General features: G+C 38.3%; 1 long non-coding RNA gene across 1 annotated transcript in view; it reads left to right on the top strand.

The window, feature by feature from the left end:
* Positions 1 to 22,380, top strand: part of LOC140844178 (uncharacterized) — a 38,388-nt gene extending 16,008 nt beyond the window's left edge. Inside the window, exons 2-5 of the long non-coding RNA XR_012122385.1 lie at positions 12,772 to 12,850; positions 19,022 to 19,129; positions 20,568 to 20,642; positions 22,153 to 22,380. This is a non-coding gene — a long non-coding RNA (uncharacterized lncRNA). The remainder of the gene's footprint in view (positions 1 to 12,771; positions 12,851 to 19,021; positions 19,130 to 20,567; positions 20,643 to 22,152) is intronic.
* Positions 22,381 to 24,216: the final 1,836 nt, after the last annotated feature.

The following is a 24,216-nucleotide window of genomic DNA, read 5'->3' as shown; positions in this document are numbered from 1 at the left end:
TTCTCCCAAGTTCAGCTTTATTAGCCAGATGCTTCTTGTGAATTTATGAATGAAGAAGCTCTCTTGGGTCTCTGCTTTTGCACCAGCAGGCCCAGAACACTCAGAATGCCTATCCCCTGCCTCAGCACCTGGCCACTCTGAGAGTTCACCTCCTCTGCAGCAATTCCCCAGTTCCTTCATTCTGAGATAGGATACTGGGTCTGTGTTCCCACACCACATCGTGCCAGATTTATTACAGCACATACCATACCAGGCTTCCTGGTCTCTCTTTCCACATGACTGTGGACATTTTGAAAATATAGACTGTATCCTCTATAAGGATATCCTGAACATATAACAGATTCCTGCACCTAGTAGGTGCTCAAAAGTTGCCTGTGGAACGAAGATTGGGCAAATGAATGCGGAAGTTCACAGAAAAACATTAAAATTTGGAATGAGCTACTTAGTCAAAAGAAAAGAAAACAAAACAAAACAGAACACCTCAGGGTGAGGATTTCAAACATTCAGGAAACTTTGCTGAAAGGCATCTACAAAAGCACTGATCACTGCAGCCTGAAATGAATACAAAACCTAACTCAACAAGAAAAACAGGACATATTTCTAAAATGAACCTATTACAAATGCCAGCATTTCTAATATTTTTCTTACGATTTGCAAAAAAAAAATGTCCCTTGTATCAGGGAAGAAATGGGGACAGAGGACATTCACAAAAACTGTAAATCAGCTTAAGTCTCCCATAATCAGGTGGTTACCTACGAGAATGTCTCTTGGAGGGCATCAGCAATTAGGGAGCTAATGCAAAATTACCAGCAAAATCTATGACAGTTCCGAGGACAATGGAGTCACAGGCTGAGAGTACCACAGGTTTATTAAGCACAAATCATGCCCGAGTATTTTGATAGCTTTTGTGATATGGCTTTTCAATTCCTGCCACACATGCTCCATTGGCTCTACGTCGCTTTCTAAATCAATTCACAATGCATTCTTTTGAGTTGACCTTCAAAGCTTTCCAGGACTCAATTTAGTCTTTTCTCTCTTCTCCCCCTAATTTTCCCCTGTTGGTTCCCTTTCTGTCCTGAGCTACCCTCCTGGCTCTTTGTCTTTGATTATCTGCTCTCAACTTTGTGTAGACTCTCATGCAACTCTGACTCCACACACGCTCTTTGTTCTATCTCCCCAAAACCCTGTCCTCTTCCTAGACTACCTAGTGAAGTCACAGTCTTCAAAGCCTGTATCTGGTGATACCTTCTGTGGAGACAGTGAAAGTTTCTATGGCCAGGACTCTCCCCTGGCCCTAGTCAGCTTGCTAACTACACAAGTGTGGGCAATATGTTGTCACTGACTCTATATAAAGAGCTCCGCCCATTGCTCTGAGATGCTGCATGGCTGCAGGGCAGCAAGGCTGCAGGAGAGCAGAGACTGGAGTGTTGGCAATACCAAGGACACAGACTAAGATGGCTGCAGGGGAAGAGAGGCCCAGACTGGCTTGCTGCATGCAGATTTGCACTGAATGGGTGGGATTCTAGTGACTGACCTGCCACTGTGTAAACAAAGTTGGGTATAAACCCTTTCACCCCAAGAGCATTCCACTGTCATTTATTTCGGTCTCATTGAAGCTACAGTGAACTTGTCCAGGACTGAAACCCATTGGCAAGGTACCTCTTTAGGAATCAGTGCTGTCCAGCCCAGCTTCCAATATCGGAGTTAATCTCTCACTCCTTGGTATTTCCATATGTGTGTATCTATTGCTAAATTATAATGTAATTTATTTTTACCTGTATCATTCTCCTATTAAGCTGTGAACATAGATACTAGAATGAGAATTCCACTATGGCAGGGATTTTTGTCTGTTGTGCTCACTGATGCTGCCTAAGAACACATTACCCCCGATACACACATACCCCTTGATAAATGAACAAATTCCCCTATGGTAAGATTGTGTTATATATAAAATCATAACACATGGCCTAAAATCAAATAACTGCTCAATAAATGACTGTGCACTGATGCTATGGTGTAGAATGGAAAGGAACAAAAACGAATAAACTGATTTACTTCTCTGAACAGCATTTACTGACTCTTATCTCCCTATCCAAAAAAAAGTCACACTTGAATAATTATTATTTCTAGGAAATAGTTCTGTATTCTCTTAGTTTCTTTCATTTGTCCATTCACTGATTTATTTCATAAAATGAAAATAAGACTAGTTGAAAGTTTTTGAGAGCTATGTACCCAAGGACTGACACTGTATGAATAATTCATCTTCATAGTCATAACTTTGGGGTAAGGGATTTTTCTTAAGTTTTTAAAAAATTTTCAGGTAGTTTAAGATCCACACTTAATTGTTAAGAAATAATTCTGACAGATCCTTATATCCTTCACCCAGTTTCCCCTAATGTTATCATCTTGCAAAACTATAATACAATATCACAACCAAGATATTGACATTGATATACTCAAGATACAGAATATTTCCAACACCATAGGGATCCCTAATATGACCCTATCATGGCCACACCCATTTGCTACCTGTCCCTGATACTTTCTTAACCATTGGAAGACACTGATATTAATCTATTCTCCAATTCTGTCATTCTTCATTTCAAGAATGTAATGTAAGTGGAATCACACAGTATGTAACCTTCTGTGCCTGGCTATTTTGACTCAGCATAATTCTCTAGAGGTTCATGCAGATTGTTGCAGGTATCAGAAATTTGTTTCTTTTAATTACTGAGTAATAATTTGACATATGGATGCACTATAGTTTATATAATATTTATATAACTGTATAATGTTGAAACATTTACCCACTGAAAGACATCTAGGTTGTGTCCTGCTTTTGGTTATTAGGAATAAAGCTGCTATAAACATTTATAGATAGGTTTTTCATTAACACATGTTCTCATTTCTCTAGGATAAAATGCTCAGGAGTGCAATGTTGGTTTATATAGATGATAGATGCCTGCTTATTTGTTTTGTTTTGTCTGTTATTTAAGAATTGCTCAGTTGTTTTCCAGAGTGATTGTTTTATTTTCCCTACAGAAATGCATGAATGATCTAGTTTCTCCACATCCTCTCCAGCATTTGGTTTTACCACTATTTTTTATTTTAGTCATTCTGATAGTTGTGTAGTGATATATCACTTTTGGTTCAATTTCCATTTCCCTAATGAGTATGAATAGCTTTTTAGTGCTTATTTTCCATCCGTATATCCTCTTTGGTGAATGTATCTTCATATATTTTTCCCTTTTGTAATTGCATTGTTTCATAACTGGTGAGTTTTTAGAGTTCTTTATACTAATTCTAGATGCTAGTCTTGTGTTGGATATATGGTCTGCAAATAGAAAGGAAGTGCTGGAATGTCAAGATGAAGAAAGAATACTGTAAGCAAAAATATGGGTAAATACAATAGGACTTTCTTCTCTTGAACTTCCTAAATTATGTTGCAGCCAAAAATTATAACACTAACTTATGTAGTTCTCAATATATGTAGTGGAAATACTTAAGACAATCATAGTGTAAGTGAGAGAGGGGAAAGGGACTTATACAAATGTAAAGTTTCTATACGTCATTTGAATTAATAAAATGACAATACTAGTAAAGTGTTATGTCTGCCTGACTGCATATCTTGCCATCTATCTATCTATCTATCTATCTATCTATCATCTATCATCTATCTATATCTATCATCTATCAATCATCTATCAATTATCTATCTATCATCTATCATCTATCTATATCTATCATCTATCTATATCTATCTATCTATCTATCTATCTATCTATCTATCTATCTATCTATCTATCTATCATCTATCTATCTATCATTTATCTACTTACCTACCTACCTATCAGTTAATACTGAGAATAACTTCAAAAACTAACAAATTCTGTTTTCTATTATCTGAGGATATATTGATTTTCCTTATTTTTTGAAGGATACTTATGAAAGGCATAGAATTCTGAATTGACAGTTCTTTTCTTGGAGCACTTGAAAATATATCGTGCCACTTCTTTCTGGTCTCTGGTTTCTGATGAGAAATGCCTGTCATTTGAATGATCCCCCCTCATAAGTAAGTTGCCATTTTCCCCTGGCTGCTTTCGAGATTTTTTATTTGTCTTTATTTTTCAGAAAATTTAATTATGATATATTGACATGAGTTTCTTTGAGTTTATCCTATTTGAGTTTCATCTTCTTGAGTCTATAGGTTTATATCTTTTGCCAAATTTTATAAAAATTTAGCAATTATATTTTCAAGCACATTTTCATATCTACCTCCTTTTTCCTCTCCTTCCAGGACTCCAATGACCTGAATATTAGATTATTTTTAATATAATTTCACATGTTCCAGAGCTCTGTTCAATTTTATCCAGTCTATTTCCCTCTATTGTAAAATTTCTATTCTGTCTTCCAGTTTACTGATTCTTTCCTCTGTCCAACCTGCTCTATTATTGAGCCCATCTACTCACCTTTTAATTTCAGTTATTGTATTTTTCAGTTCTAAAATTTCTATTTGGTTATCCTTCATATCTTCTATTTTTTTTTCCTGAGCTTTTATACCTTTTTGCATTTGTTTCAAGCATATTCATAATTGCTATTTGAAGCATTTTTATTATGGCTTTTTCAAATTCTTTGTCAGATAATTATGGCATATTTGTTATTGGCATTAGCATCTATTGATTATCATTTTTCATTCAGTTTTGGTATCTCCTGACTCATGATATAAGTGATCTTTTGATTGAAACTTGATGCTTTTATAACATGTTACGAGACTCTGGATCCTATTTAAACTGGATGTACTGGCTTTATTTGACATTGACCCAGCAGAGAAAGAGGGAAGTGACCTCTTGTTACTCATTGGTGGAAGAGAAGTCCCTTATACAGCCTCTACTGTCACTTGAGGCAGGGGTGGGATTTCACCTTACCATGTGGTCTTCACAGAAACTATGGTAGGGTTGGGGTGGTCTTGTAACCACTGAGTGATGGTAAACTCTTGACTCTCTTTTCTCTCTCCTGTCACACACACACACACACACACACACACACACACACACCCCAACAGGGAGAGAGAGGGGTGTCTTTTTATTACCATGCGGGGATGGAAGTCTACAGTCCCTCTCATAGCCTCTACTGACACAATATGGGGATGAGACAGTTTTGTTACTGGTTAGTGGGAGGAGCAAGTCCCAGCTTCCTACTGGGCTTCCCTAATGCCACTCCAGCAGGGGTGCTGATGCACCTCATTACAGCCTCATAAGGATGAGCATCTTGACTCCCCCAACTTGGTCTCTGCTGGCATGAGCCCATCCACTCCCCTTTTAATTTTAGTTATTGTATTTTTCAGTTCTAATATAAAATACACCCTCACTGGGTGTAGGGGTCCAGTGATTTTTCTCTGGCACTTGGCTATAGGAGAAAAGTTATTGTCTAAAAATCATTTCTCTTTCTAGGCTGCCCCTTCCCTGGCTCTAGAGACAGAGAGCAGACTTTTGCTGCTTTTTTTTTTTTTTTTGGTCTGTGCTTGTTAGCATTTTGGGTGTGCCAGCTTCTGCAATTTCAAACTTTGATATATGAGGCAAAAATAAAATCCAGGGAACTTAGCATTATGTTGTTTCTTGGGTCCCAACTTGCCTAAGCAGTCTCTCTTCTTCTCCCCAGTTTTCAGAATCCTCAGATGTTTGTTACATATGTGCAGGGGTTTTAGTTGTACTTAGCAGGAAGGCTCAGGAAAAGTATGTCTATTCCATTTTCTCCAAAGCAAAAAGTTCCTCTGAGGTAGGTATTATTATAATTACCTTTATTATTATTAATCTCACTTAAAAAATGAGGAAACCAAGGTATAGAAAGGTTAAATATTTTGCCCGTGGTCAGTTGTTCCATGGCAGAATCAACAGTTCAGCTCAGGCCATCTGGTGCCCAAGCTTGAATTCATAAACTGAAATGAATGCATAGATGGATCTTACAGTTCCAACCCCATTAAGACTGTAAGTACTGATCTGACTAGGAGTGTAGATGGATTATCAGCCTCTCTGGTTCTCACACACTGGAATTGCTTGCTTGTTGGTTATTATGTTATCTGTGAATGTTCAGGGCTCTATTCTTTTACTAATACTTGGTACCCTAGCTCTTCTAGAAATTGGCCTTACATCTCAGCTTCTGGTTGGTTTTTCACTTCTTCCAATAGGATTGGCACTCCATAGGAACTCTTGATATCTAGGTCTCCTTTGACAGTCTTTATTCCCCATAGACTAAACTCTAGCAACCAGATCTCCTATAACTGCCTGTGTCCCAGCTACAAGCCAGACAGGTTACCCAGAATCTCCTGTGGCCTCTACTATACTGAATATCAAAACAGGGCTTTCTCAGGGCTGAGGGTATTAGCCTAGCTCAATCCCATTTGATAAGGTCTTTGCACAAAAGCCTTGATCTGCTTGCCCCCTCAGACTTCCCCATGGTGCCTTAGCTTGGACTCCACTTGATTCTTACGCTCTTGTTAGAAAATTCCTGCAGATTGATACCCAGGGAGTTGCAAAGCTGAGTCCATTGTAGTAAATGCCTTTATATCACCCATTTCAAACTACTGTTGGTGATTTTTAAGTAGAATCATAGGTTGCCAGTGTGGGAAGTGAAACCCTTTGTTTTACAAAGAGGAAACTAAGGTTGGTGGGTTTGAGGGTGCGTATCTTATTCCACAAAGTAGCATGCCCTAGGTTACCCAGGTAGTTAGTTGTAACCGTAACTAGAAGCTAGGATTCTGATGTGTGACAGCCTTTGATTTTGCAGTGTGGCCTCACTGACAGACTATTTCATCTTATTCTCAATCTCTTATAGACACCCAGTTGAAAGAATTCCCATGTGCAGTTATGTTAATATTTTTTCTTCTAAAGTTGTTTTCTTTTTCGTAAGTCAATATAATGTAGTGCTCAAGAGCACAGGATGAAATTACAAAGCCCTGAGTTCAAAGCCCACCTCTCTCACTGGCTTCAGGTACTTAACCTCTCAAATGTGGTTTCCCCATGAAATCAGTGGGAGGGATGACAGCACCTACTAATAGATAGGTTGTAAGACTTAAATGACATGTTCTAAAGTATATAACATAGCATCTGCAACTTATTAAGTGTAAAGAAGCTAGCAGCAACATTGTCATGTATATTTTATCCTAACCACTAATATATGAGGTAGCTTGAGACAGTGTCTCTCCATATTACAGATAAGAAAATGCATATATTACACTTGGATGACACTTTATAAGTGTAATGGAGGCTTTATACATGCTTGTTGGTAGTTAATATCCAGAAGCTCCATATGTTCAATTGTATTATTCCCATTTGGAGACTGTTAACAACAGGTGAAGTAATAAGGCTCCTTAGTGACTGGTAGAATGTAAACTCCATGAACACAGGAACTCTGAATGTTTCTATATTTCCATTACGTAGAACACTGCCAAGCACACAGTAAGCACTAAGAAATGTCTGTTGAATAAAATAACAAAGTAATAAAATCATTCTCAAAGAATATTCAGCATTGCATCACAAAGATCCTGTCACTGCCTGTGACCTGCCATCATTTTCCTTTCTCTAACGGTTTTCTCCTAGTGATGTTGCATATTACTGAGGGATTCCTTTAACCAAGGGCAGTGCCTATAATTTTTAATTTGCTTTAATAAATTTTTGGCCTTTAACAGATGCATGACAATGGTACTATACTGTATTGTGAATTCCAATTATGTATAAGGCAGATGCCTGCCCTTTCCCATAAAGCTCACAGCTTTGTGAACTTTCACTGTAAATTACATTTCAGATTCATAAATGCACATTTTTCACTAAGAGAGAGTGTGTGTGTGTGTGCATGTGTAAATCACTTACATACACCTCAGACTTCTGAGTTGGAGTACATAGTAAAATGGATACCTATTCAAATATACTTAATACAATTTTATAACTCTATGATGTGATGATCATCACACAAAGAAGCAGACAACAGTAATAAAACTTGGATTTTGTCATTGGGTGAGGACTGCCAAATGTAAGCCACTTGGTACCCAGCAAGCCAATTTTGTCAGATGGAGCTCTGTGCAAAGATCATTTAACCCTATAATGAGCTATTTCAGGATTAAATCCCTGTTCTGTCATCATTATTGATTGTGTGGTCTTGAAAAGTTACTTGTCTTCCTTTGTTCATATGAAAATTTAGAATAATGATGATGATGATAAATATCTACTTGCACACCATGGTGCTTACTATGCCAAGCAAAGCTCTGAGCCCTTTTAGGTAGAAACTCATTTAATATTAACAAGAACCCTCTGAAGTAGAAACTGTTTCCTCCTCAATTTACAGACGTCTGCCTCACGGGTAGAATTAAATGATTAAGTATACATGGAAAAGGCCATATAGTCAATGTGGTGCTGTACACTATCAGTTGTAATAGCTTTGTAACATCATTGACATGAGCTATGACAATCTTTATACAAAATAATACGGATGGGCCTGGTTTAAGTTCAGGTGCTATCACTTATTAGCTTCTAATCTTATACAATATACTTAAACTTCCCAAGTCTCAGATTTCTCATCTCTAAAACAGGGTGTGATACAGCTCCTACTCACAAAACAATTTGGAGGATTTATAGAGATAGTGTACAATGCCTGGTAATATTTGCTCCATAATTGTTAGTTACAGTGATAGTCAGGATGAATGTATGTAGTGAGAAAGTAGAGTGGAAGATGTGGAATAGTGATAGCTCTTGAAATTTCTTGTATGCTATGGAAGCTATTTCAACACATGACAGTTTTTTGTGTACATACCTCACTATAGGGCTGCTAAGTGACTAAACTGCATCCGCAGTTATTTCTTGTAGCCCCAAGTCCACTCAGCAATGTTTTATTTCCCATTTCTCTGAAGCCTAGCAAGGTTAAGTGTTCTGTTAGGGTAATATATGGGTATCTGTTTAAATTATAAGGTTCTAAATTCCAAGATAGTTTAAATATTCACTAGAAATGCCTGCAAATAAAGACATTAGCAAATATGCAATGCACTGATGATAATAAGTTTATGCACAGGGGAAGATTTATTCAAGACATAAAGCAACTACATCTTCACTATAAAAAGAAAGCAACATAATAATTTATAACTGGAGAGAAAATCTACAGATATATAATCCTTCTTCTTTTTGAGATCTTATACATGAGTCTTAAAACAAAACTCATCATCTTCCTACCCAGACACACCCATCTCCCTGTGCTCTGTACCTCAGTGATTCCCACAGACCTAACCACATGTATTGGTGCCATGTTCAGACCCTCTCTCTCTCTCACGCTGCATTTCCAAGCAGTCACCATGTGCCTCCCTCTCTCCCACACATTTACTTCTCTCCATTCTGGCCACTAGGTTCCTGGTCTTGGCCTTCATTGTTTCTCCTAGGTACTGCTGCAACAGCATCTTAAGTGAGCATACCCCTTCTGGTCCATTTAACATCCTGTAACTACAGAGATCCTTTAAAAAAAAGCAAATCTTATCAAGTCATTTCCTTAAAACCCTTCAATGATTTCTACTGCCTTTGCAATAAGGTCAGACTCACTACCGTGGCTCGCGGTCTGCCCCTTGCCTGCATCTGAAACCATCTGACACCTCTTCTTTGCCTCACTTCTTTCCCTCTTAAAACATAACATTTTAGCCACCGTAAGTGTCCTCCAATTCTTCGTAAGTGCCAGTGATCCCTTTCCTTCTGTGATTTGTTTTTAACTTGGACTTTGTTCTGTCTGGGGCAGTGTTTGCCTCATCTTCCTTCCCTGAGGTAATTCCTACCCAACCTTAAGGTGTCAGTTTACTAATAATCCTAGAAAGCCTTCCTCACACATTGAGGCAGATTATGTGGTTCCTTTATGGCCTCCATAGCGCTTCTTTTGCACGCCCAACATAGCATTTAAATCACTAAGACATACTTCTTTCTTCTGTGTTCCCTACTAGACACAGTTCTTTGAGGGCAGGTTCTGTGCCTCGCTTGTTTATTATTGCATCCACAGACCTCCTCTCAAAACATGGCACTCACGAAAGCTCAACACAGAATTGTTAAATGCATGCATGCGTGCGTGAATGAATTTGGAACAGAAAGGATCCATGAATAAAAATAAAACTGGGTAAAGGATAAGAAGGGAGCAAATTTAGATAAAGTAGTCAGGGAAGAAAAGTTTAAGGAGTTGTCATTTGAACAAAGACTTCAAAGAAGGGAAGAATGAGCCATGTGAATACTTGGGTGTAGATTCTCCCAGGCTGAGCTTCTGAGGCTTGAGAGAAAAACAGGCCAGGTGGTCAAACTGGAGAATACAGAACAGAGGCACAGGTGGTAGGAGTTAGCCTTGGATCATTTTGTAGGCCAAGATTCGAACTTGATTTTATTCTGAGTGTGCAAAAAGCGATTGGAGGGTTTTAAGCAGAAAATGCCAAGATAGAACCTAATATTTATTTCTTGAATGTGGATCACAACACAGCACTTTGAAAAGCGGTTCTGAGATTTCTAAGTGAATGCATTTGAAATGAATGAAAGACTAAAGAGTCACAGATTGTTTTACACATATACAATTTAATCCAAAAGAGACTGATTCTTTTACTAAATATTATGCATCATACACTTATGGCCGGTTTACTTCTATGTGGATAAAAAGATACACATGTTACTTGAGATCATATATATGAATCTCCTAAATGGCCACTGTAGATATGAAAAGTACCTTGAGATAGCATTGAGCATTATCACATTTTAAAACCTGCTTCTTTGCTAGTTTCCAACTAGATTATATGCATTTGCAAGGTAAGTAAATAGCGGCCCTCATGCTTTCTATATCCTATAGCATGTGCCACAGAGACTGATGAATTATGATGCATCAACAAAGGTCAAAGTGCATTGAGTGTGTGGCTCACTTGCTCTGAAGTCTTCCTAAAATGATCCAAAAATCATTCACTTATTTATTAAGTATCTCCAAGTCCTTATTTTGTACAAAACACAATACTAGGTACTGACATGACAAAGATGATTATAACATGACATCTGTCCTCAAAGAACTTGCATCTTAGCTAGGATGACAGACATGGAGGCAAGTTATCATTTAGCACAATGTGAGAAGGATGAGAATGAAACCAACACAGTTTATCAAAACAATTATAGCAATACTTCATGTTTACTGGCCACTTCCTGTATAAGTGCTATAAATGCCTAATGTGCATTATCTTGTTTAATCCTCTTAATATCCTATGGGTAATAAAACCTGCCCCCTCCCCTTTACTTTTCTCATAGGAGAAACCAAAAAGAGGTTAGAGAGCTTGCTCAAGGTCAGCTGGTTGGTCAGTGGTGAAATATGGAGTCCAACACTAACAGTCTGACCCCAGAAGCTGTATTTTCCACTACCCACATCATTTGGAGAGACACTGGCTTATTTTAAATTTTCATAGAAATCTACAAATCAGGTTTTATCTTATCACCATTTCATAAGCAAAAAATCTGGCTTAAAGGGGTTCAGGAACTATCAAAATTACTCTCAAGCCAAAGGTAGACTCAAAATCCAGGGATTCTAAGTCACATCTTATTTCCATCAGAATAGACTCCCTCTACATATTTTTGCATCTTTCAGAGATAAAAGAAAACACTAATTCTGATTCAACTAGTCTGGACAAGTAGGTGAGGAGCTTCATGAAGGAGGTGATACATCCCCAATAGGACCACCCACCTTATTTTAAGTGTCACTGAGGTAGGATATTTTGCCACTATAAAATAGCAAGCTGATTCTAGATAAGTATTACTTCTGGAAACTTCAAATTAAGCTTTTCATTTAAGCTTTTATATTCTAGATAGTATATACCAATTGGTTTGATCATTCTTTCTCCATCATTGTCAAGCTAAATACTCTCAAAGAAAAATGTGTTCAGACTCTTGGAAACACAATTTTCTGACATTTACCTGGGAATCTAACTAAATATTGAATAAATATAATTCTAACTGAAACGGGCAAAAATAATTTCAAGAAACTTACTGAAGTATTTTATTGATAAAAATAAGAGCAACATTATTATTAACTACATGGTCATTAACATACTGCTCATTTTATAAATGTTAGGAACTCTAAACCTCACAACTACTTAGGAGATATGTATCCCCATTTTGCATAGAAAGACATTGATGATTTGAGATGTTAGATCATAGAGATAAGGAGTAGCCAGAGTACAAAGTGAACTTGTGTCCAGGTAACACCAAAGTTATTGCTCTCTCTACACTGTTTTGTATTCCATGCTGAGCTGACAAAGCAGAGCATGCTATTCCATTGGACAAAGTCATGGCCGGGTATTAACTGGGTGTCTGGTATGGAGTCATGGAGTTGGGATGAACTTAAAAATTTAGTTACATATTCCTGTTAAAAAAGATATATTAGAGGTCAGCTCCTTTAATCCCCATAGTGAGCATACAAATGCAGTCTTTACCCATGACCCTAGCCCATCAAAGTTTTAGGACTTACTGGATGAATCTAGAAATGGCTTCATTAATGTCCATTAAATGCAGCAAAGTGTAGGTAGATGGGCTCATTGCTGGATATTTCTACCAATAGACATGTTGGACACTTCTGTTGTTGTTCAGATCTACAAGACATTTGACCATTGCCCACTTTCTCTAAGTTCTTTTGATTATCTGCTAGGCTAAAAATGAACCCTCAATTAAATTAGGCACGTTTGAACACCATGCCCCGAACAACTTCTTTTAACAAAGGCAAGACATCTTCTCTCCTTAGGGCAGCTAATGGATGCAGAAGCAGCAGCCGGGATTCCATCTGAGTGTTCCGTATTTGCAGTCACATGCTCACTTACCAGGTGAGTCACCCCGAAATGCTATAAGGAGTGTTCAATATTCAGGAAATGGCTGAGATTCCTTTATCTGCACATGAGATTAGTTCTCTTCCTTAAACAAAATTATAACAAGACCTAATTTATAGAAGATTAAATTAAAAAAGGGAAGCAAAGCATTTGTAATAAATTCTGGAACATATTTTTTTTTCTTGAGTAAATTCTGGAACATAATTTTACCCCAAATAATACACTTCACACTTTCAACACATACTTTTACTGAGCATTTAATACATGCAATATACTGTGGAAAGTTTTATATATATTACACTTTTCATATACAGTTAGCATTTATTGAGGAAATATGATATGGTAAGCTCTATGTGGGGCAATTTATGTATTATCTCATGTCACCCTCAGAATAATAAGTCTAGCTTCTAAGTTCTCCTTAGCAGTGAGTACACTGTGAAATCGCTTTCCCAAGATGATGTGGTAATTCCTCTATGCAAACATCATAAGCCTGGCTCTGGTCCGGAAAAAGGCCATTCACCTACACTTTGTCATCAAATGTGCTGGCTGTTCACTCAACTTCCATCTCAAATTATTTCTCATGGGAAGTTATAAAAGTGAAGCCAAAAATATATTTCCTTAGACTTTCTTATCCATAGCATTCTGGGTGTAGAGTGGAATTAGATGTATCTGCCTGAGATCTAAAGGCAGAATTGAGACAGAAGGCATTTTCTTCTCTCTCCTGGCTGAGCCTGTTGCAGGCACATTATGAGAACATTAAGTTTCTCTGCAGCACCATCCCATGCCCAGCTTCCTGGGAGTCTGGGAGAAGCAACAGTGGTGATGGCAGATGCTGCTTGACCGGATTTCCTGTTTCCTGTTGTGTAGATATGGGTTTCCTTTGTCCACACTCTAGATGTCTACCATGGGGCAGCAGTGGCAAGTCTAGAGCATAGGGACAGCTCCAAAGCTATCCCAGGAGTGGTAGGTTCCTTATGGATTAGTTGTATTACTGGGGAGTATTTTCTGGACACCCAGGTTAGACTCCATTCCTTCAAGCTATGTAATGTATTTCTTAAGTCCATGAATCCCTATGATCGATTCTTGCTTACAATACCTAGAGTGACATCTATTTTCTATACTTAATCTTGAGTAACATCTTGGGCGGAGTCCTTACTTGTCAAAACAAATTTGCCTGAGATCCCATCTAGTGACTCTCTTGTAGCAAGAGAGGGGATGTTATCAAAATCTCACCCCTCCACAACATAAATGCGAACTCTGGGAGCGATGGGGCTGGGTCTGTGGAAAGAATCCCATTACCATTGTATGTATTAATCGATAAGCAAATGAACAAATAAAAGCTCTAGCACCACCAGTTCATTCATTCTATTTCTGTCTTCTTCACTCTTTCACTTAAACATGGAAGAAACTCCTACTGTCTGAGTGCATTATACACTAAAATTAGGAATAGGAATTGTGATAAACTTGTTGCCAATTCTTATCAGGACTTCATTAAGGATTTTTATCCTCTTCTTTTTCACTTAATTTTTCAGGTAAAGAAACCCACATTCAGAGACGTAAACCTGGATGACACCAAATTCACTGATGCCCTCTCGAACACACTCAGTCTGGTCACAGGCCTTCTCCTTTACCTTCACTTTAGGAAGGCTTTGAAAGTTCCACCAGCTACACTGGGTGACAAGTGCAGGTGAAATCAGAAGATCTGGTGTGAATTCAGCTCCAAGACTTGCCTAGCAGTGGAATGGGGGGCAAGCCACTCATTTACTCCCCACCTCAGTTTCCTCTTTGGTAAAAATGACACACAAGCATCTTTCTTGACTTCCGCACAGGGTTCCTGTGTTACTCCACAGCTCTTCCAGCATCTGCTAGAAGGCCAGAAATATTTAAAACAGACACATTATCTAAGAGCAGACACATAGACATGTCATTTCATTTCTCTGTTTTCTCATTTACAAAATGGGTATGGTAGTGACAGCTCCCTCATCGTTGTAAGGATTAAACAGGAATCCGTAACTCAAGTGCTCAGCACAGCGCTGCTGCATGACAGGCACCTAATAATTCTAGCTTTTCATATTTTTTTATCATGAATAACACAATCACAAGTTCATCTGAGATATTTTACCCAAGCAGCTTTCTCTATAACACTGTTCAAGAGTTCAAGAGTATTTAAAGAAAAATGCTTTTGGCTTTAGTAGTGCTCTGAATATAGGTCATCTGCCAGGTATAACTTATATCCTTAAGGGAAGAGAGGCCCCTTGCCACTTGGCTCCATGCTCTGGTTGGAAGTCTGCTTTCTCCCTGTCATCTTGGCTGTGAGGCAGATAAGTGGATTTTTCTATCCTTTGGACATTGCCAATGACTCGGGCCAGAGGAACAGATGTGTAAAACAGCCCCACAGAGAGGAGTTTGATCGGATGTGCACCTTCTCCTGGGACCGCTCCTTTCAGGTCTGGCCTCCCTGGCAAGCAGGAGAATGGATGAGAGACAGCAGCTATGTGCCAGAACCTATGGCAGATACTCAGCAATTACAAATGTACCACAAGGTTATTGTGTGTTTGCTTGCCTTCTTTAAGCCAGAAGAGGTTTTGAAGTTTATATAGAATCACAGTAAAACCCGTGCCTAAGTGGGCATGAAATAGATCCCTGAGTGGGTATTCAGGGAGAATGTCTGATGGAATAACCTAAGAACTAACCTGAGAGCCATTCATTTATTCACAATGAGAAAGCCTTTTGTAGGTAGTACTTAGCATAGAACTCATCATTTTCATGCCAGTGTCTCTCCCACCAACCAAACTATTGCAGAAATGAGTCTATTCCAGGAAGAGACAATAGGCATGTTTTTGGAACACATTCTAGAAGAGGATCCTCCTTGAGTCGCAGCACTACACAGAAAGCACGTAAGCCACAGAAGCAGCTAACACTATAGAAATGCAATCGCTAAGGCCTCTATACTCTAAATCTGAAGCTTAAGCAACGTAGAACAAGAAACTGAGAAATTTTTTTGCGATTACTTTGTCAACATTAGTAAAGAAAGTCCAGTGAAAAGCAATGTAGGATACAGAAATGATCAGAGACTTTTTAGAATCAGTGCAATAAAAGAAGGGCTTCTGAGCTGGAACAAGACAATAACATTTCCCTTAGCTACTCTGGGCCATGGAATTTACGAATTTCTTTGTGAAGAGGGAAAGGAGTGAAGACACAAATCACAAGTTTTTGGTTGTGGTGGTTTTTTCTTTGCACATATATGAACGTGCTGTAAAATGCATCTAGTTACCTGGTGGTATTTTTCAGCTATTATAACTAGCTCTGAGGCATTATCCAAAACACCCAGAAAACATCAAACTATTTTAAAAATCAGTTTTATTATTGATTAAGTATATACACCATTCCGGGTGCTTTTAATGGAACACTGGACTTAGTTTTCCCAAAAAGCAAGCCTTCTTGAGAAATTCCTTGAGGGGTTGGGCTAGTTAAACCCAGTCTCAGCTCCCTGCTGCCCTCTGCTGATCTGGAAAGGGGTGACTGGAGCACATGACAGAAGGGTCTGACATCTCTGACAGAGACAAAGCAGGTAGGAAAAGAAAATCATATCCTTCTCTAAGGAGCACCCTATCTGTGAGGGAGAAAATAGAGAATTTAAATTTGAGAGTCTACTTGTATATCAGGGCTATCCTACTTAAATATCCCACTGCACCTAATTCTCAAAATAGCACTGAAGCTAGGTATGTCTATTCTCATTTGACACAGGAAGAAGCTGGCACTGAGTGTGAGGTAACTTCTGTGTCATACAGGCAGCACGCAGCAGAATAAGGCTTTGAACCCCCTGCTTTGAAGAGTGCCTTCATTACTATGTCCTCCCAGGCCCAAAGTTACATTTGATTTGTCTCTGTTGCTTGCACCCCTCTCCCATCAGCAGCCCCATCACCCAAGGGAGCTGTCTGTATAAGGGTCTTTCCCACTAACCTCTCAGGATTGCTTTAGTCTAGATTTTCTTCTTCGTTCCCACTAACTGTAGCTCACTGACCATATCCTGACTGGCTGAATGATTTCTTGACTGTTTTCCCCACTGCTGGTCCTTCTCTAACATCCATTATTTGTGGTGCTGCAAGATTAATCTTCCTAAAGCCAACTTGATCATGTCACTCCATAAATACCAAGGACAGGAACAACCACAGCAGTTCTCTGTTTCATTCTCAATTATTATTGTGCTCCATACTTTGCCATTTGAAGTTTCCTATACGTGGCCACAGTATAAGATCCAAGTCTAATCCCTAGTCAAGAGCTTCTATCAAATGACTGAATGTGTCATTCAATCAGGAGTTGTACACTCCCTAAATAATCCTAGCACTTGAATTTCATTCATGAAATTATCTTATAAGAGTTACTTTTCCTCCCATCTTCAATAATTCAAATCATACCACTCCTTTGGGGCCCATCCCAAATGCCACTTTCTCTGTAAGCCATTCTAGATACTCCTAACCAAAGCATATTTTACTTTCATGGCTCTATCCTCCTCTGGGTTGGATGGTAAAAGAGAAAAAGAAAATATTGTCAACTGTGTGTTCAATTTATATTATCAGCTTTACATCATTTATCTCATTTAATCTTCTCCATAAACTTATCAGGTTTAGTAATACTCTCTCTACATTCTACAGATGAGGAAACTGGCACTCAGAGACACCAAGTTTGCCCAATTTCCTGATGCTAATAAGCAATCGTGTGGAAATAAAATCTAGGCCAATCTAATTTCAAGGATGTAATCTCTATTCCACATGTATTTACAAGAGAACCTAGCTTAATCTGTCTCACAAATATATTTAGTTTAATCTGTATAGTCCTTTAGCTTGGTAGACGGATAAATTATAGATAGATAGATAGATAGATAGATAGATAGATAGATAGATAGATAGATAGATGATAAATTCTCAACTTGGAAAAGATCACATAAAAATCTGGAATTTTAGCTTCTCCTAAAAAAATATCAGAAAATATAGACACTCTGGGTGTGCATTCCCCCATGACACCAATTGGTTTTATCTACACACCAATATATCTCTTTATAGGTGACTGTCCTCCAATTTCCTATGGTCCCCACTCTGGTACCTCCATATTGTACCATTCTGATGCCTTGTGCATTTTATTGTAGTGTCTCAGAAGAGTTTATTTTCAGGATCTCTCTCATGTTCCATTTTTTTATTCTTGACCAGTACCTGGCACAGTACCTCTAGCAGGGAACAGTAAAGAATTCAACAAAGAGGCGATGTTTAAAATCATAGATTTTTGGTTTCAGAGATACTTGAGTTCTAGTGTTAGCTTCATTCCTAAATGTAGGACAGATTGCTTAAATTCCCTTTCTTTTAGTTACCTCTCAGAGGTAGTGCATAAATTAGATAAAACCTGCAAAATAGTTAGTAAAATGACTGGCACATAGTAAGTACTCAAGAAATACTAACTCTTACGATGATGGCTATTATTTATAAAGTTGAAGTAAATTGAAGTTCTCTTCCATTAGCACTAATATAAATAGCAAAATGAGAAGAAAGAAACTCCCACAAAATTTAATGGTCTGTCTCTTGTCAAATGGATAACATAGAGCAATCTTTTTCTCTCCTTCTCCTCATTTTTCACAGGAGAAAAAAGTCAGTCAGAATCTGCTAGAGCAGAGAAAAGCAAGCAGATCACTCTGACATGGAACAACAAAGCAATGTTAGTTTATTTTCTTTGTAAAAAGTCATCTGTTCACAAACCTCCTTTATGAAATATCTGTCATAGTCCATTTCATTGAACGTTACTCACTCCGCATTTTTTTGGCCTCAAGGTCATTCTATTATCAGTTCCTACATCACCTTCAGTATTGGAAATGGACTGGGGAGATGGGAAGGAAAACACACACACAAATATACAACGTACTCGCCAGATGGACAGCTCAGATAATAAAGGTGATTTCAACCTGTGTCAGGAGGAACTCAGATCTGTCCCTGCTTCAGATGAAACCAGCTCCAGGGACACTTACTGACAGATCCAGAAAGACAGCTCGCTATCAGAGGTGCCCAAAGCAAGGAGAAGCTTTCGATTTGATCTCTAGGTCTTACACAGGATAACCCAAATACGTTTCATGTGTCTGTCTTTCTTCCTTTAACGCATTTGTTTCGTTTCTTTTCAAAAAAGAAAACAGCTGTAATGGCAAAAACAGCTAAATAGCTCTTCCTGTCCTGAAGAACGCTGCATGATCTCCTGCCCATTGTCCAAGATCGCTGCTGTGGTTTGCTACTCTTGGTATGGTCTTAATGGGGCAGTTCTGATAAATCAAACTCTTGTATGGGACTTTGAGCATCAGCTGGAGCTGTCTAAAAGAAAGTTGGAGATGGATGGGCTTCATTGTCTGCCCCTTTTCCCGCACAACTCCCTTGCTCTCTTTCCAAACAACTAGGAAGCCTCCTTTGAAAACATTCCCAAAGACCTGCAAGCCTGTGACAGATAAAAGTCTCTCCTTCTGCCTTCAAGTGGAAGGAAAGGGGCCAGCTAGACTTTTGCATTGTAGGCATCAGGCTTTTATCACACCTACATCCTCTCACTGAATTCTAACATACGGATGATAATGATGATGTCAATGACCACCTCAAAGACAGTGATGATGGTGGTGGTGGTGGTGAGGATGGTGAGGGACATTTTATGAATCAGGAAATTAGGACCCCTTTCTGACATTCTTGGTGTTCTCTGGCCTGTCCCCCACCTACCTACCCAGTCATTTCCCAGGACTCTCCAATTTGAGCTTCCGCACAATGCTTCTTTCCCAAGCATCCTTTGTGCTTTTCCATTTCTGCCTATCAAGCACCCCTGTTAAGATTTTTACAATAGCTTTTTTTCAGTATCTTAGGACTGGACACAAAAAGGGAATTGGTGCTTTTAAGTAGAATTGAATTAAATCCAGGGAAGAGAATGATTTTCTAACCCTCTGACTCTGTACATATATAAACAGTTTGTGGTCCAAGCTATATGAATGGAACCAAGTTATGGAGACAAATGTGAATCTTAAGGGCCCAGTGAAGTCTAGGACCTACAGAAATGATATTCTGAAGGAGCAGATGATAATTACAAGCTGAGTAAGACAGATGTGTGTTCAGTCACTCCTTTTTTTGAACTCACATCATAATTAACACATACACATTTCTGAATGAGTGGAACCTATGCCCTCATTGATAGAGAATCCATAAATATCCTTTTTCATGCTGAAGGTGCATATTTAATTTTACAAAATAGGAGAGGACATAATAGACAACTGATCTTGATCTCTAATCATGTCAAGAAGAAGGGCTTTAGCCTAATCACTGTACAGTGAAGTTTCAGTTTTGGCAGAAGCCTTCCAACATTAAATAGGTTTGCCTAACAATTCTAACAGTAAGTCAACTCTCTCGGTTACCAGAGAGTATATTTTATAATGAAGATGTCCAAGAAAGGTAATATTTTCTGTTCAATCACCAACTCTGTTATTGATGGGGAGAAGGCAGTGCCGGTTCTCTTGTCACATGAACATGAAACTGTAGTCTTTTTAAAAATAAAACTGCCTGGGTGTGCCTGCAATATTTGTTTATAGCTAGATAAGAGTACAACTTACTCATTCACTCTATTTAAACTTTATCTATTTTGCTTTGATGTGGCTGTTAAAAATGATAGTAATCCAAAGTAATAGTATTTAAAAAATTTTTTATACCAGCAATTCTTGGTGAGATACTGAGACTTGAACAGACACTTAGGAGGTTATCTCCACCCAGCTGCCAATGACAATAAGGTGAATAATTCTTTCATTTAAATAGCACTTTAAAAAAAGTTTACAAATTACTTTCACACATTATATAATGGGATTCTTATCATAATTTATTTGGCAAGGTAAGTTATGTTATTTTTCTCTTTTAAAAAAGATGAAGGAAACTGTTGTTCAGAAGGGTTAAGTGCTTTACTGAAGCACGTACAGTGGAGTTCACAGTGTATGTTCTGAAGTAGCTTTATCAGCTAAGTAAGGATAACTTGTAACTCTATAACCCAAGTTCAGAGTCTCTCCTGAGACTGCAGTCTTATCCAATTTCCCTTCAAACATCTCCATCTGGACATGCCTCAATCACTTCCCACTCTACCTGTCCAAAAATAAACTTGTTATCACCCCCTAAACCTGGTCCTCAACTTGGGTGTCCAATCTCAGTGCATGGTGCCTCCAAACACGAAGGGAACCAGGCCACAATCTCTCTATGCTTCTCAGCACTCTAATGTCCAATCAGTCATCACATTCAGCCAGGTTTATATTCCAAATGTCTTCGGAATCTGTTCCCTCCCTCTGCTTTTCTATTTTACATTGTAATTTTCTCCCACTTGGACTAATTACAGTTATCTTCCAACTGTTTCCTTACTTCCAGCCATGCTGCAATTCCAAATGCTTTACAATGAAGTCTAAACCTCTTATTTTATTGAAGTATAGTTGACATAGAAAATTATATTAGTTTCAGGTACATAACATAGTGATTTGACAATTGTATACATTACAAAATGATCCCCAGGATAAGTCTAGTTACCATCTGTAGCCATGCAAGGTTACTACTAAAGTCTAAACATTTTGTTCTAAGTGTCCTCCTTCATAAAACAGAGATAATAGTATCTATCTCTCAAGGTTTTTGTAAGGAAATAATTAGATTATGGATGGAAAAGTGGAAGACATTTTAATCATTATTTGAGGTCAGGCAAGGAATGCTGGACCATGTGGATACCGAACATCCTCCAACTCTCAAGGAATTGTGTCCATTTAAATGTAGGGAAACTGAGACTCAGAACAGTGATGGATTCTGCCCACAGCCAGTTGATGTGATACGCCAGAAATTTTTTCACATAACTGTCTGACTCCAAACCAGAGATTTTTGTTTCTGTTTTTGTTTTTGTTTTTTTGCAATGCTCTGGACTCAATCCTGAGGGAACTTGGGAACTAGGGCTGGTTTGGGGGTTCTGGCTACTCAGGCGAGGCTTTGATGCATATTTTCCAGGCCTGCAATACTTTTTCCTCTTGGTAGTGTCTTCTCCAAACCTAGAGTAGTGGGAATGAGCTGAAGCCACGAGGAGAATATGGTACTTGATTTACTCAATGGAACTATAAAAAGAGTCCCTCGGGGCTGCTGGGAGGAGTACAACAACCCTATTATTAATTCGGATCAGTCTTTCTGCCTCAAGCTACATATTTGTGAGTTGCTAGGTTCCCTTGTGTCTTTCATCCTATTTGACTAATGAATTATCTGAAACTTTTTTTTTTTTTTTCTTAGAGCAATGGCTGAGATATAAGAGGATAAGCCTGATCAGACAGGTGCATTTCAGCCTTTGGTAAGTTCGGATCTGCTAACACCCCATTGGAGAAAACATGCCACGTGGAAGAATCCGGTGTCAAGGGGCAAGGAAGAGGACAGTGCCCATGGAGTTGGTCAAAAATGCCGTCATATGGCAAAGGATGTGGACACAGGAAGGTTAAAGAATCAGGACTCATAATGCAATTTACCATATAATAGTTTCCAGTTTGAGGCTATTAAAAATAGTGCTGCCAGGAACATTCTTATGCTTGTCTTTTGATGAACATATGTGTATATTTTTATTGGGTATATACCTGAGGGTGGAGTTGCTTAACCATACATTACACATGTCTATCATTAATATATATCCATAAATAATTCTATAAAATTTACAGAGTGTTTATAGCAAAATCATTCTCCCCAGTACTATATACCATTTCCAATTGTCCTATATCTTTGTCAACACTTGGTATTATTTTCTTATTCATTTTAGCCCTCCTAGTAATTACAGGTGGCAGTGCATTGAGTTTATTTACATTTATCTAATGACCAATAATGCTAAAGTGTATCTTTTTAAAATAAATATTCCTGCCTTTTTTCTATTGAATTGTTATGATTTTTAGTTCTATATAAGAATAGTCTGTATTTTGGATATAAGTCCATTTTTAGATCTGTGTATTGCAAATAACTCCTCATGCTCTATGGCTTACCTTCTTACTCTCTTATTACCGAAGTTCTTAATCCACATACAGTCCAAGATATCAATGTTTTCCTTACAGGTAGCATTTTTTTATCTCCTGTTCAAAAATGTTTGGCTACTCCAAGGTTATAAAGATCCTTTCCTGTGTCTGTGTCTTTGTTAGTTGCTTTTTTTGTTGTTACTGATTCACTCTTCACATTCAGATCTATGGTCTTTCTAGGACTGCAGTTTATGTGGTGAGAAGGATGGGGGTCATGATTCTTTTTTCTGTATGTCTTCAGTGTCCTTTTTGTCATAAACCAAATGACTTTAAATGTGTGGATCGGATTCTGAGCTTTCTATTCTGTCTTACTGACCTATTTTGTCTGTCTTTACAATCATATCATAGTCTCCTAATTATTCTAGCTTTATAGTAGATCCCCATATCTAGTAGTTTAAGTCCTTAAAGTTTGTTTTCCTTCAAGTGTTTTCTGCTTTATTCTCTGATATTTTTGAAACCCTGAGCTGATCACATTAAATGTGATTACATATTGGGTCTTATGAAATGCGATTAAACTTTTAAATGATTTTCCACTGTACTTCAGGTAGAGACTGCATTCCTTACAAGGGCCTGTGGAGCCCCACTTGTACTGCTCCCACTGATCTCTCAAACCTCATTTTGCTCCATGCTCGTCCTTAACCTCTGCCACCCGATACTCGGCCTTTGGAGTCTTCTATCCTCAGTGCTTCTTCCTGCCACAATGACTTTGCTGTGCTGTGCCTGGCCTTGAGATGTTTTCCTGTGCCCTCCCATCTTGCCTATTATCCTTTAACTGTCATCCTGTTGGTATTACTTGGAGGATGCCTTTCCTGACCCTACAGGTCTGGCTCATTTTCCTCTATTACATATTTCCATAGCTGAATGGACCTTGCCCTGACACTGGTGAGTGACTTGTATGTGATTATTTAGCTAACGTCTCTCTTCCCCCTTGATATGAAGTGATTATTTTTGTTAATTATTTTACACCCAGAACATAGCATAATTCTTGGTGCATAGCAGGTACTTAGTAAATATTCTGCTGAATTAGGGCCCTAAATGAAGTGAAACTGCATGGTATATTGAAATCAGTAAGGAATGATGAAGGAAAATAGCACACCCTTTTGGTGTTTCAAAGAAAATGAGTTTAAAACCAGATAAGACTATTTTGAGTGGAATGACTTCGGGTACTTTTCCTGTAACTCAATTTTCCTATCTATACTGTGGGGTAAATACTTGTCTTCTAGAACCTGTCATACAGTGGGCAGAAGGTCAAAGACAATTTTTAAAGAACAGAACTCAAGTTATATCGCTGGCCTCCTGACTC

The sequence above is a fragment of the Manis javanica genome, chromosome 11 (genome assembly GCF_040802235.1).
Source record: "Manis javanica isolate MJ-LG chromosome 11, MJ_LKY, whole genome shotgun sequence".
Lineage (NCBI taxonomy): Eukaryota > Metazoa > Chordata > Mammalia > Pholidota > Manidae > Manis > Manis javanica.
This window is presented reverse-complemented; position numbering and strand designations above follow the sequence as displayed.